At 41.9% G+C, this 15,149-nt stretch overlaps 1 pseudogene; it reads right to left on the bottom strand.

Moving 5' to 3' along the window:
• Positions 1-8,460: 8,460 nt before the first annotated feature.
• LOC112626538 lies at positions 8,461-9,257 on the bottom strand (annotated as a pseudogene).
• Between the last annotated feature and the right edge of the window lie 5,892 nt (positions 9,258-15,149).

The raw sequence follows: 15,149 nt of genomic DNA, 5'->3' as shown, positions 1-15,149 counted from the left end.
AAAAAAAAAAAAAAAAAAAAAAAAAAAAAAAAAATCATTCAGGAGCAGGTTATTTAATTTCAAACTGGTCACCTTCCATCCCACCCCCCTCACCCCCGCCCCAGAGCATGATCCTACCTGCAAATGATCAAAGTTAGTTTTATTATTTTTTTTTTTTATTTATTTTTTTTTGAGACGGAGTCTCGCGCTGTGTCACCCAGGCTGGAGTGCAGTGGCGCGATCTCGGCTCACTGCAAGCTCCGCCTGCCAGGTTCAGGCCATTCTCCTGCCTCAGCCTCCGAGTAGCTGGGACTACAGGCGCCCGCCACCACGCCCGGCTAGTTTTTTGTATTTTTAGTAGAGACGGGGTTTCACCATGTTAGCCAGGATGGTCTCGATCTCCTGACCTCGTGATCCACCCGCCTCGGCCTCCCAAAGTGCTGGGATTACAGGCTTGAGCCACCGCGCCCGGCTCAAAGTTAGTTTTAGAACCACATGAGTAAACAAGCTATTTAGATAAACTACTCTACATTCCTGTTAATTACCCTTGCTATAGCTCAAAGAGGATTAGGCTGCCTTCAGCCCTAACTCTATCCTGAAGCTTTTGCAAAAACTTTTTGGCCTTCCAAGAAGGTTTGTGTTTTATTTTATAATTTTCCCCACCATTCTGATTGAACACCTACATCTCTCCCTTTTCTGTTTTCTGCATCAGGTCTTATGGATTGGAGAGTGCAGATGTATGCAGCAACAGGTTTGTCAGGAGTGGCAGTCATTGCTCTTTTTCTGGCTTTGCATCCTAGAATTAGTAAGTAGCATAAGACAATCATGAGTATAATTAGCAACATTTTTTCTAGTCAAAGAGTGACCCCCAGGGGTGGGGATCTAAACAGGAGAGATGATCTTGCACACCCTTCCATATGGCTGTTTGTTGGGTGTGTAGATCTACAGTGTGAAGGGATTCTAAAATTTTAGTTTTAAGTTGCTTTACGTCTGCTGTTAAATTATCATGAAAGGTTCCCCAGAGGTGTTGTTTCACCTCATCCCAACTGTGCATTGATTGATTCCATGGTAGAGAAGTGACTCAGATATGCTTATGCTCCCAGTTGCAGTTTAATTGCTGTTGGAATGCCAGTGCATCTTGTCGCTCCCCACATATTTCAAAGCAACCTCAAGGGCTTGCAGACATGCAAGAATTTTTTGATCTATACCCTGCTATAAGAGAAGTTCATTAGACACATTTTTGGCCAGGTTATCTACAAAGGCAACTGTTTGTACTGACTCAGTAATAGATGCCACAGCAATGCTAGCAGTTGCTAGGATGACTATGGCTGAGACTATAAAGGCCATAAATGTAGCTATGAGTCTTTTGTGTCTGACCTGGGACAGGGCATGGTCTAAGGTGGCAAGGGCAGAGGATCTTTGCCAATCACATGTCAAATTGACTGGTATGAATGCCTCAGATTGTCTCCTTAATACCATGACACTAGTAATATTTAGATCAGATATATTGTAATTAGTGATACATGAGGCAAACCAAGCCTGTCCCTCCCTGCACCTGGGTCACAAATGTGGAGTTTTGGGGTGAAATAGAAATATTGGTTCCCATAAAGAAAACATGGATGGGTAGTGCAAATCAGCTGTAACTGATCAGTATGATGGTTATACTATTGTTGTTACTGGAATTACGATATGCTCCATGCCAGGTGTCAAGGGAGGTGCCAAGATGTCCCAGGTGCCATAAAGTGTCTTGGGGCGGCATGGACTTTACTTGGGGTCTGGGATATTCCATCCCCCCATTGATCCAAATCATAGGCGAATGGGACATGGCTATGAAACTGTGATTGATGTCTTGACAGATGAGGACATCAGTAAGGCTGCCCTGCAAATGGCTGTGGGGACTCCAGTCTAAGATGTTATCATTGCCTAACTGGAGGCTGTGGGTTTGTGCCCCATGACAGACCTCCCAGCTAAAGTGAAATCCATTACTTTCCCAGTTTTGCCCTTTAGCACAGGAAGGAATGTTTGGGAAAGCAGCATTGATTGCATTACCTGGTTTGAGGCTACCTACAACTAAGGCTGTTAAGACATTTTCTTTGCCATGATGTGGCCATAATTGTGTTTGGGCAGATACACAGTAAGTGTTAGAACCTTTTTAACTTACACACAGTGGGAAGATGGTGGAGTGATATGTAGTGTTATCTGGCACCTTAGTCTAATGTGTGCCATTACTTAGGGACCCCACTGGGTGTAAATCTATCCCTCCTAGCCAAGCAGTTATGTTATTATAGGCTGGGAAGAGGGTGTCTGCCCAGATGACAGGGCGAAAGAAAGGTAGGTCTAAGATATGAGCCAGTAGAGTGTAGCAGGTACAGGTTGCAGACAAAGGGAGAGCATAGAAAGGATCAATACCCTACGTGAGTTGCAATGTACAACAGAGAGCATAGCAAGGAACAAATTATCTGAAGTAAATGGTGTCTGTGTCCGGAGCAGAATTTGTTCAGTCTCCTGAGTTATTCTCTTCAGCATCCCCCAGGTGACGTCTGGGGCTTGTGTCATCCACGGAAGCCTCATTGTCTGGGGCTGCAGATCCTGCAGGGTCAGTTCCTTCATCTCTGATACCAGGTTGGGTCCTAGCCATGCCATGGTATGGTTTAATGCATCATGCTGGAATCCAAAGAGGACCTGAGGGGGTGTGGACACAAGCATACCCTCTTCCCCACATTAACAATTCATTTGGACCACACCATTCGTTACTGTTTACATCTTTCCATAAAACTGCAGGTTTTATGTCTTGAGAGGTTTTAGCAAAGTGTTTTTCTACTGCTGATTAAAATTTGTCATCTAAATTTAGAAAATTAAGGGTAAATAAGGCTTGTGCCAATAGTGTTGGAGGGTCTTTACTCATACTTCCCCTTTCTGGCTGTTTTCTGAGCATATTTTTAAGGGTGGAGTGGGCACGTTCTACTATGGCTTGTCCTTGGGGGTTATATGGGTTGCCTGTGGAATGTTGGATATTCCACGTGTGACAAAATTGTTGAAATTGTGAGCTGGCATAAGCTGGACCATTTTCGGTTTTAATTTTTTAATTTTTGTGGGCTGCCCCATAAATGCAAAACTTAAAAGATGTTTAATGACATACTGAGGGGTGTTTGCACTAATTAGATGAGTGTTGGTATCAACAGATACATGTACATATCTAAGTTTTCCAAATGCAGGGACACATGTAACATCTGTTTGCCATAACTGATGAAGTTCTAATCCTCTAGGGTTAACACCTGTGGAAGAAGGCCAGTGAGCTGGCAATCTGGGCATTGTAGGATAATTTGTTTAGCCAGCCTCTGGGTAAGTTCAAATTGTTTAGATAAGTTTCTCCAATTTTGGTGGAAAAATTGATGTGATTGGGTGGCTTGGTCAAGCAGTGATGTCATAACTTGTAGGTCTTGTTCATTGCCATAAGCCACTGGGCCAGGCAGAAAGCTGTGGGCTTGAATGTGTGTGATAAAAATAGGATGTGTACATTGATCTAGCAATTGCTGAAGTCGAAGAAGAAGAGCACACAGGGTGGGCTTGAGAGTGGACTTAATTAAGGCTGTTTCAGGGTTCTGCAATAAATAGTGTAAGCCAAGTCATTTACAATATTTATGGGCTGAGTGGAAAAAGTCTCCTGATATTGGAAAAAGGCCAATATCAGGGCCCTAATCTCAGCTCTCTGAGTACTAGTAAACCCAGATCAAGTGATTGAATTATGTGGTCTCCACCAGACTGCCGCTTTTCCATGTTTACCAGAACCATCAGTAAACAGTGTTAAAGCATTAGGTATGGGGGAGTGAACTATTTTTGTGGGCAAGATTACCAGGGTATGAGATAAGAAATAAAGGAGTTTATCAGCAGGAAGTATGTGCCCTATTTGTCCTGTGTAATCAGAGAAAGCTATTTGCAGATCGATAGATACTGGCAATACTGCTTCAAATTGCTTCTTACTTAAAGGAATCCTGATGGCATCAGGGTCATAACCTCGTAACTGATTGCATCATTTGTGGCCTGAATAGATGATTTTAGTAAGTAACTGACTATAGGAAGATAGCGTTTTAGTCCCGGTATGTCAGCAAAAAACCCATTCTAGGAAGCGTAGCCCAGGGCCACCTGTCCTATTAACCCTGTAGGGGAGTGTTTGGTAAGAAAGATGAACAATTAGATTGAATAGCGTCAATGCAATCTAGCTGCCTCTGAGAGATGGCTTGTTCTATTTCCTCGATTTCCCTTTTTGCTGCAAGGGTTAAATATCTGGTAGAATCCAGGGCTGGATTGCCTTTTAAGATAGAAAACAGGTTTTGTAGTTTATCAGTAGGAATCCCCAAAGTGGAGTGGAGCCAGTTAATATCGCACAGTAATTTCTGATAATCATTTAAGGTGTGTAAGTTGCTAGTATTTAATTTAACCTTCTGAGGTCTTACTGACAAGAAAGTTAGTATGTACCCAAGATATTTCCAAGGAGAGGACATTTGTACTTTTTCAGGTACAATGATTAAATCTCTTAGCTGTGTATTCTTTACAACAGAGGACTATAAATTTAAAAGTATTGGCTCCGTTGGGGCTGCTAGTAGAAAATCATCCATAAAATGAATAATCTTGCAATCAGGAAATTCTTTTCTACTAGGGAGCAAGGCTTGATTTACATGATACTGACACATGGTAGGACTATTTATCATTCCATGAGGAAGCACTTTCCAATGAAATTGACAAGCTGGCTTTTCTTTATTGATAGCTGGTATTATAAATGCGAATTTTTCTCTGTCCTGTTCTGCTAGGGGAATCATATGAAAACAATCTTTTAAGTCAATAATGATTATAGGCCAATCTTGAGGAATTGCTGTGGGGGAAGGGAGTCCCTGCTGAAGGGGTCCCATAGGTTGCAAATTGGCATTAATAGCACATAGGTCATGCAAAAGTCTTCATTTCCCAGACTTTTTGGGAATGACAAAAATGGGTGAATTCCAAGGGCTGTTAGATAATTCAACATGCCCAGCTTTCAGTTACTCCTCAACTAATTCATGGGCCCTCTGTAATTTCTCTCCCTTCAGAGGCCACTGTTCTACCCAAATCGGATCTTGAGAGAGCCACGTCAGGGGTAGGGGAGGAATAATAACAGTGGCCATTGTTAGAAAGGAGTCTGCAGAGTAACCCCCCATTGGGCTAATAGGTCCCATCCCCAAAGATTAACAGGGATGGGCATGATTAGAGGTTGTATAACTACCTTTCTTCCTTCTGAATCACAGCATGTTAGAGGGTGTGTGCTCTGCCTGGCCGTGTGTGCCTCCATGGTGCTGACAATTTTCTGTTTCTTAGTGACCCAAAGCCAAGTTTCTGACAAATTTTGATCACTAATGATTGAAATGTCCACCCCTGTGTCCAATAAGCCAGTAAAATTCTTATTTCCAATTTTTTCATGGGTCCCTGATCAGTGATTAATTGATTCCAATATACTGCTGTGTCTCCTGTGCTCCCAAAACTTCCCTTTCCCCTTTCCTTTCCATAGGCATTGGGGACCCAGTGTGATAAAATCAGTAACTGAGCTATATTTGACCCAGGGGGAAGAATATGCAGACCTTTACAGTCCATCATAACCAATATCTCCCCCTGATAATCACTATCAATTACCACGGTGAGCACATTAATTCCTTTACTGGATAGGCTAGACAACCCCAGGACTAATTCCAGAGGCAGCGGACCCCAGATCCCAGTTGCAACCCTTTTAAGGTCTTTTCCTTCTTTTAGCACTAATTCGTTGGGGCAGAGTAAGTCCAGTCCTGTGTTCCCAGTGGTGGCTGCTCTGAGAGAGAGGACTGTGGGCTTCCCATCTGACCGAGGAAAGCTGCTGGCATTGCCCCAGCTGGGAGTGGGGCCTGGGGCTGGCCCCTCATGAAATTGCCTGACTGGTTTTTTATGGGGTTGGTGTTTTTTATCAAATTTAGACCTGCAATGTTTTGCCCAATGTTTCCCCTTCCTACATCGGGGACATATAGAAGGGGGTTCTTTCCCTGAGTTACTGTGGTCTCTACTATGGGGGCATTCCCTCTTTATATGACCTGGCTCTCCACATAGAAAACAATTTGGGTTTCTTTCCCTTTTCACTTTAGGAGGCCTTAATGCCATAGTCAATATTTTGGCTTTGTGTGTCTCGGTTCCTACCAGCTGACACGCTCATATAAGCTCCCCGACTGTGGCTGCCTTTCCTCTGATTGCCTGCGGGCAAACCACATTAAGTTTCAAAAGTCAATTGCAACAATAAGATATCAGCAGCTTGGGTGTGACTAATTTGTCTCTTAATTGCCTGGATTAACCAATTGATAAACTTAACAAATGGCTCCTGAGGCCCTTGTCGAACATTTACGAAAGATCCCTGTTGAACTCCGCTTTTGGGAATTCGGTCCCAAGCCCTGAGAGCACACACAGACACTTGAGCATAGGCCTGGGGATCAAAATCTAGTTGTTGTACATTGGCATGAGGACCCCTCCCCTGGAGCAGATCAGTTGTTATGTCTTACCCGGCTGCCTGATTCTGCTTGGCTTGTTCGCACCACTCATTGTATTCTGCCTTCCAGAGGAGGTATTGGCTAGGCTCCAAAGTTGTTTTAGCTAGCATTGACCAGTCCCATGGGGTCATACGGAAGTGGCCTTTCAAGGCCTCAATCATTCCTTTCATAAATGGGCTAGCGGCTCCATTTTCTTTAATGCTTTTTCTTAGCTCTTTATAAGCGTTAAAAGAAACGAGTTTATGTACCTGATTGCTATGTCGGTCTTGCATTACTGGGCAGGCTAAAAGCTCCCCCTCTAATGCTGCTTGCTTAAGACAAAGCCCCATAGCTGGAATGTGTTTCTTGTCTTTTTTCCTACTTATTGGAGGAGGGGGCTCAGGCAAAACCTCCATTTCCTCTTTGTTATTTTGGCCTGGTGATAGTGGGGCTAAGGGAAAAGGAGGCAGCAAGGCAGGTGATATTTCCTCCTCCTTCCCCTTTTTAGGCTTTTCTGTGTCTAATGGGACCAAAGCCGTCCTTACTAGAGCCCATAGTGTTAGAGATGATGCTGGGACCTGTTGCCCTTGTGCATAATGCTGTTTAAGATTTCTCCCTACTTGTTCCCCGAGTTCTACATGTAGCATGCCTTCTTTCAGGAGCCATGGATTATGGTTTACTACAGTTTGCATTAGGTCTCTTAACTGAGCCTGGGAAACTGAGGCTCCACTAGCCTTAAGCAGCTGTTTCAACACTTTTATATACTGTTTCTGATGAGCTGATAACTGTTGTCCCATGATGAAACCTCAGCCTGAATAATCTCCCCTGAACTTGGAGATCCCAAGTGGGCACCAATGACTTACTGATTACTCACTGACCACATGGTCCTTTTCACTTTTGTTTTCGAGGGGTCTGTCGTGCTTCCTTCACAGTGTTGGTCACAGCGGGGTCACCACCTGTGGGGGTCTGTCCTGCAGACCCTGACTCAACGATGGATGAATACGTACACGGACACAGATATTATGCTTGTCATTCCAGCTGAGGGTTCAGGCCACTTACAGACTCTAAGAAGGGTGCTGTCACCCGCGGCCCTGACTCTCTGGCCCTCCCAGCATTTATTCATTACATATTAAATTACAAAAGTCTCAGGTAAACACCCTTAGAGGGTAATCAACCTGGTCGCCTTCCTCCAATCCCCTCCCTACAGAGCACTATGCTGCCTGCAGATGATCAAAGGTTAGTTTTAGAACCACATGAGTAAACAAGCTATTTAGATAAACTACTCTACATTCCTATGTTAATTACCCTTGCTATAGCTCAAAGAGGATTAGGCTGCCTTCAGCCATAACTCTATCCTGAAGCTTTTGCAAAAACCTTTTGGCCTTCCAAGAAAGTTTGTGTTTTATTTTATAATTTTCCCTACCATCTTGACTGAACCCCTAGAGATTTCCAGTTTTATTCCACTGTGGTCTGAGAGAGTGCTTCATATAATTTCAATTTTCTTAAATTTATTGAGGCTCGTTTTGTGGCCTATCATATGGTCTATCTTGGAGAAAGTTCCATGCACTGTTGAATAGAATGTTTATTCTGCGATTGTTGCATGGAATGTTCTGTATGTATCTCTAAGTCCATTTGTTCCAGGGTATAGTTTAAATCCATTGTTTCTTTGTTAACTGTCTTGATGACCTGTCTAGTGCTGTCAGTGGAGTATTGAAGTCCCCACTATTATTGTGTTGCTGTCTATCTCATTTCTTAGGTCTATTAGTAATTATTTTATAAATTTGGGAGCTCCAGTGTTAGGTGCATATATGTTTAGGATTGTGATATTTTCCTGTTGGACATGTCCTTTTATCATTATATAATGTCCCTCTTTGTCCTTTTAAACTGCTGTTGCTTTTTTTTTCCTATTAATCATGCCACATTATTTTTAATTATGTACAAAGATTTAACATGTCACCCAAGGACCATTTCAGCCACTGCTCTATTTGGCCCCCAGTCTTTTGTCTCTCTCTTCAGCAATAGTGAGACAGATACCATTTCCTCAGAGAAGAGAAATCCATGGTTTGTTGCCCTTGCCAATTACAAAAATGTTGGAAAGTTGAGTGGCAAAGCTGGTGCCATTGACATCTTTCACGTGAACCATGTCAAAAGATCCAGGGTGCCTCTCTCTGTTGGTGATCATACCAATTCTTCCCAGGATAGCACCTCCAGTCACCACACATAGGTTACCAGTGTACCAGTGTCAAACTTGATGAAACCAGTAATCTTGCCAGTCTCCAAATCAATCTGAATGGTATCATTTACCTTGATGAGGGGATCAGGGTAGTGGATGCTGCGAGCATCACGAGTCACCAGATGAGGGATTTCTTTTGTGCCCGCAAAGATTTTTCTCACTTTGCCCCATTTGTACTTAGCTTCCTCAGGTGTAATACGATGTACAGCAAAGTGACCCTTGGTGTCATAGGTCAGATAGAAATTATCTCCCATCTTGTCAATGCTGATGACATCCATGAATCCAGCAGGGTAGGTTATATCAGTTCGGAACTTGCCATCAACCTTAATGAACCCCTGCATGCAAATCTTTACTTCATCTCCTGTCAGGGCATTCTTAAGTCTGTTCCTTAGGAAAATGATGAGGGGGAGACACTCTCTCAACTTGTGATGGCTGGTGGATGGACAAGGAGCAAACACACTGGTCAATTTATCCAGCATCCAATGTTTTGGAGCTGCTACCCACTTCAGATGCTTCTTGGGACCACAAGCCATGGCTGCATTAGGCAAGGAAAGAGGACCTCTCTCTTCCAGTGTGCGGAGAAATTCTAAACTGCTGTTACTTTAAAGTTGGTTTTGTCTGATATAAGAATAGCTATTCCTTCTTACTTTTGGTGTCCATTTGCATGAAATGTCTTTTTCCATCCCTTTACCTTAAGTTTATATGAGTCCTTATGTGTTAGATGAATCTCTTGAAGGTAGCAGGTGGTTGGTTGGTGAATTCTTATCCATTCTGCCATTCTGTATCTTTTTTTTTTTTTTTAGATGGAGTTTCGCTCTGTTGCCCAGGCTGGAGTGCAATGGCATGATCTCAGCTCACTGCAATCTCCGCCTCCCGGGTTCAAGCAATTCTCCTGCCTCAGCCTCCTGAGTAGCTGGGATTACAGGTGTGTGCCACTACAACTGGCTAATTTTTGTATTTTAGTAGAGATGGGGTTTCACTATGTTGGTCAGGCTGGTCTCAAACGCCTGACCTCGTAACCCGCCCAACTCAGCCTCCCAAAGTGCTGGGATTACAGGTGTGAGCCACTGCACCTGGCCCATTCTGTTTCTTTTAAGTGGAGCATTTAGGCCATTTACATTCACTGTTAGTATTGCAATGTGAGATACTATTCCCTTCATTGTGTTATTTGCTGCTTGTATACCTTGGGTTTTTGTTTTTGTTTTTTAAGTTGTATTTTTGTTTTGTAGGTCCTGTGAGATTTATGCTTTTTAAGAGGTTCTGTTTTGATCTGTTTGCCGGATTTGTTTCAACATTTAGAGCTCCTTTTAGCTATTCTTTATATATATATATATATATAATTATATACATGTATATAATTATTGTTATTATACTTTAAGTTCTAGGGTACATGTGCACAATGTGCAGATTTGTTACATATGTATACATGTGCCATGTTGGTGTGCTGCACCCATTAACTCTTCATTTACATTAGGTATATCTCCTAATGCTATCCCTACCTCTTCCCAACCCCATGATAGGTCCTGGGGTGTGTTGTTCCCTGTCCTGTGTCCAAGTGTTCTCATTGTTCAGTTCCCCCTATGAGTGAGAACATGCAGTGTTTGGTTTTCTGTCCTTGCAATAGTTTGCTGAGAATGATGGTTTCCAGCTTCATCCATGTCCCTACAAAGGACATGAACTCATCCTTTTTTATGGCTGCATAGTATTCCATGGTGTATATGTGCCACATTTTCTTAATCCAGTCTATCATTGATGGACATTTGGGTTGGTTCCAAGTCTGCTATTGTGAATAGTGCCGCAATAAACATATGTGTGCATGTGTCTTTATAGCAGCATGATTTATAATCCTTTGGGTATATACCCAGTAATGGGATGGCTGGGTCAAATGGTATTTCTAGTTCCAGATCCTTGAGGAATCACCACACTGTCTTCCACAATGGTTGAACTAGTTTACAGTCCCACCAACAGTGTAAAATTGTTCCTGTTTCTCCACATCCTCTCCAGCACCTGTTGTTTCCTGACTTTTTAATGATTGCCATTCTAACTGGTGTGAAATGGTATCTCATTGTGGTTTTGATTTGCATTTCTGTAATGGCCAGTGATGATGAACATTTTTTCATGTTGGCTGCATAAATGTCTTCTTTTGAGAAGTGTCTGTTCATATCCTTTGCCCACTTTTTGATGGGGTTGTTTGATTTTTTTTCTTATAAATTTGTTTAAGTTCTTTGTAGATTCTGGATATTAGCCCTTTGTCAGATGGGTAGATTGCAAAAATTTTCTCCCATTCTGTAGGTTGCCTGTTCACTCTGATGGTAGTTTCTTTTGCTGTGCAGAAGCTCTTTAGTTTAATTAGATCCCATTTGTCAATTATGGCTTTTGTTGCCGTTGCTTTTGGTGTTTTAGACATGAAGTTCTTGCCCATGCCTATGTCCTGAATGGTATTGTCTAGGTTTTCTTCTAGGGTTGTTATGGTTTTAGGTCTAACATTTAAGTATTTAATCCATCTTGAATTAATTTTCGTATAAAGTGTAAGGAAGGGATCCAGTTTCTTAGCTGTTCTTGTAATGGTAGCTTGGTAGTGGTGAATTCTCTCAGCATTTGCTTGCCTGGAAAAGACTATCTTTCCGTCATATATGAAGCTCAGTTTCACTGGATACAGAATTCTTGGCTGCTAATTGTTTTGTTTGAGGAGGCTGAAAATAGGCCCCAATCCTGTCTAGCTTGCAGAATTTCTGCTGAGAAATCTGCTGTTAATCTGACAGGTTTTCCTTTATAGGTTACCTGGTGCTTTTTTCTCACAGCTCTTAAGATTCTTTCCTTCATCTTAAATTTAGATAACCTGATGGCAGTGTGTCTAGGTGATGATCTTTTGCAATGAATTTCCCAGGTGTTCTTTGTGCTTCTTGTGTTTGAATATCTAGGTCTCTAACAAGGCCAGGGAAATTTTCCTCAATTATTCCCTCAAATATGTTTTCCAAACTTTTAGATTTATCTTCTTCCTCAGGAATGCTGATTATTCTTAGGTGAATGGATTGGTTTAACATAATCGTAGACTTCTTAGAGGCTTTGTTCACATTTCTTATTCTTTTTTGTTTGTCTTTGTTGGATTGGGTTACTTTGAAGACATTATCTTCGAACTCTGAATTTCTTTCTTCTACTTACTTGATTCTATAGTTGAGACTTTCCAGAGCATTTTGCATTTCTATAAGTGTTTCTATTGTTTCCCTGAAGTTTTGATTATTTTTTATTTATGCTATCTATTTCATTGAATGTTTCTCCCTTTACTTCTTCTATAATTTTTTTGGTTTCCCTACATTGGGCTTTGCCTTTCTCAGGTGCCTCCCTGATTGGCTCAATACCTAAACTTCTGAATTCTTTTTCAGGTAAATCAGGGATTCCTTCTTGGTTTGTGTCCATTGCTGGTGAGCTGGTGTGATTTTCTGGGTGTGTTAACGAACCTTGTTATGTCATAGTACCAGTTGGTTTTCTGATTCCTTCTCATTTGGGTAGGCTCTGTCAGAGGGAAGGTCTAGGGCTGAAGGCTGTTGTTCAGATTTTTTTGTCCCACAGGGTGTTCCCTTGATGTAGTACTCTTCCCCTTTTCCTATGGATGTGGCTTCCTGAGAGCTGAGCTGAAGTGATTGTTATCTCTCTTCTGGATCTAGCCACCCAGCAAGTCTACCAGGCTCCAGGCTGGTACTGGGGGTTGTCTGCACAGAGTCCTGTGATGTGAACTGTCTGTGGGTCTCTCAGCCAGGGATACCAGCACAATATTTGGGGTATCTCCTGGGTCCTGCAGGAGTAATCTGCTTCCTTCAGAGAGTCTGTGGGTACCCTTGGGTTTCCTGATTTAGTTCTGCAGTTGTTCTGGAGCAAAAATTAATAATCCGAGCCTCCACATGCTTCTCTGTCCATCTGAGTCGGAGCTGCAATCTAGTGCTACGGCCCGTCTGCCACGATCTGACAACTCCGCCCTTTGTTTCTTTGTAAAGTTTTTGACTTAATGTCTATTTTATCTAAGTATAGCTACTCCTGCTTTTTTCTTTTTTTTTTGGGTTTCCACGTACATGGAATTTCTCTTTCCATCCCTTCACTTTCAGTCTGTATGTCATTATAGGTGAAGTAAGTTTCTTATAGGTAACATATAGTTATGTTGTAGAAGTTATGAAGAAATTATTTTAGGCAGGTAGAGAGGAAAAACGGTCCTTGGGAAGTTTTCATTTTTTATTAAGGAGATTGTCCTTCCTAATGGTGCCTTCCTGGTTGAAAATTAGTTGACTGTATATACTTGGGTTTACATCTGGGCTCTCTGTTTTGTTCCATTGGTCTTTGTGTGTGTTTTTATGTCACTCTCACATTGTTTTGAATTATTCTGGCTTTATAATGGATCTTGGGATCGGGTAGTATGATGCCTCCAGCTTTGTTGTTTTGCTTAGATTTGCCTTGGCTATTTGGAGTCTTTTGTGGTTCCATACAAAATTTTTTTATTTTTTTTCTATTTGAAAAATGTCATTGGAATTTTGACAGATTGCATTGAATGTGTAGTCATCCATTTTTGAGTGGTATTTTTGCTTGATGTAAATTTTGAGGTTGACAAGCTTTTATTTCAGTATTTGGAAGATGCTGTTACATTGTCTTCTTTTTCCCATTGTTTCTAATTGGAAAGTCAGCCATTACCTCTGTTATTTCTCTACATTTAATACATTGCATGTCACATTCTTTTTTTCTCTTTTTCTTTTGTTTTGAGATGGAGTTTCACTCTTGATGGCCAGGCTGGAGTGCAATGGCGTGATCTTGGCTCACTGCAACCTCCGCCTCCCAGGTACAAGCGATTCTCCTGCCTCAGCCTCCCAAGTAGCTCGGATTACAGGCATGCACCACCATGCCCTGCTCATTTTTTTATATTTAGTAGAGACGGGCTTTCACCATGTTAGGCTGGTCGCAAACTTCTGACCTCAGGTGATCCACCTGCCTCAGCCTCCCAAAGTGCTGGGATTACAGTCATGTGCTGCTGTGCCCTGCCAATGTCACTTTCTTCTGAGTATTTTGAGTATTTTCTATCTTTGATCTTCAGCAGTTTGACTATGATGTGTATAGGTTTGATTTCCTTTTGATGTATTCTTGTAGGAGTTCCCTAAGCTTCTTGGATTTGTAGGTTGATGTTTTTCATGAAATATGGGAAAATTTCAGGCACTATTTATTCACAAACATTTTTTTTCTGCCCTATTGTCTCTCTGTTCTCCTTAAAACCACATTTTCAGGCCAGGCACAGCGGCTCACACCTGTAATCCCAGCACTTTGGGAGGCCGAGGTGGGTGGATCACTTGAGGTCAGGAGTTTGAGACCAGCCTGGCCAACATGGTGAAACCCCATCTCTACTAAAAATACAAAAATTAGCCAGCTTTGGTGGTGCACGCCTGTAGTCCCAGCTAACCCGGAGGCTGAAGGAGGAGAATCACTTGAACTCGGGAGGTGGAGTTAGCGGTGAGCCAAGATTGTACCACTGTACTCCAGCCTGGGCGACAGAGAGAGAGATTGTCTCAAAACAAACAAAACCATACATTTTCCTTTAATTCTTTAAACACTTTCGTTTCTTTGTACATATTTAAAATAGCTGCTTCAAAGTCTTTGGGGCATCTCAAGGTTAGTTTTTATTGACTTTTTTCTCTGGACTCTGGGGCATAGTTTCCTTTCTTTGCATGTCTAGTGGTTATTTATTTATTTATTTATGAGACAGGATCTAGCTCTGTTTTCCAGGCTAGTCTTGAACTCTTAACTTCAAGTGAACCTTATGAATAGCTGGGATTACAGGCATGGGCCATCACACCCAGCTTGTAATTTTTTTATTGTATTCTTTATATAGTGGGTGAATTGTGATAGATTCTGAATTCTGTTTTCTTGTTCTGAAAAGTTGATAGTTTTTATTCAGGTAGGCACTTCAAAGATAATCATCTTGACTATGTGGTAAGTGCCAGGTTTATTCTGAGTCTAATTTAGTAGAACATAACCTCCAAAATTTCACCCTGTGGATCGTATGGGTTTAGTTTTAGGCTTTGTGGGCCTTACTCTAGGGCACAGTTTTTCATTCTCAGGGGGCCTTTTCTGGTGTCTAAGCTGGATGTCTGGAGTATCAGGTTTTGGTGCTCCACTCTAGCTGGGCTGGGACTCCAGCATCCTCCAGCACTTCTTAGCTTCTAGTATCTCTGTTCTCTTTCAACGTAGTAGCTACTGCTTTCTGGCAAATTGCATATAGTGTTGCACTGTACATAAGCCCTTGGCAAAGACCTCACAGGGAACTCTCACATGGGCTTTTGCAAGATAATGTCAAGCCTGACAAGAAAAAAATGGATCTCTTTTAAGATCCAGTTTCAGTGTATCTGCATCTACCCTGCTTTGAGTTATTATGACAAAGTGATGGAAAAAAA

Source organism: Theropithecus gelada, chromosome 6, assembly GCF_003255815.1.
Source record: "Theropithecus gelada isolate Dixy chromosome 6, Tgel_1.0, whole genome shotgun sequence".
Taxonomy (NCBI): Eukaryota; Metazoa; Chordata; class Mammalia; order Primates; family Cercopithecidae; genus Theropithecus; species Theropithecus gelada.
The sequence above is the reverse complement of the archived record's forward strand: the minus strand, read 5'-3'. Positions and strand labels throughout refer to the sequence as shown.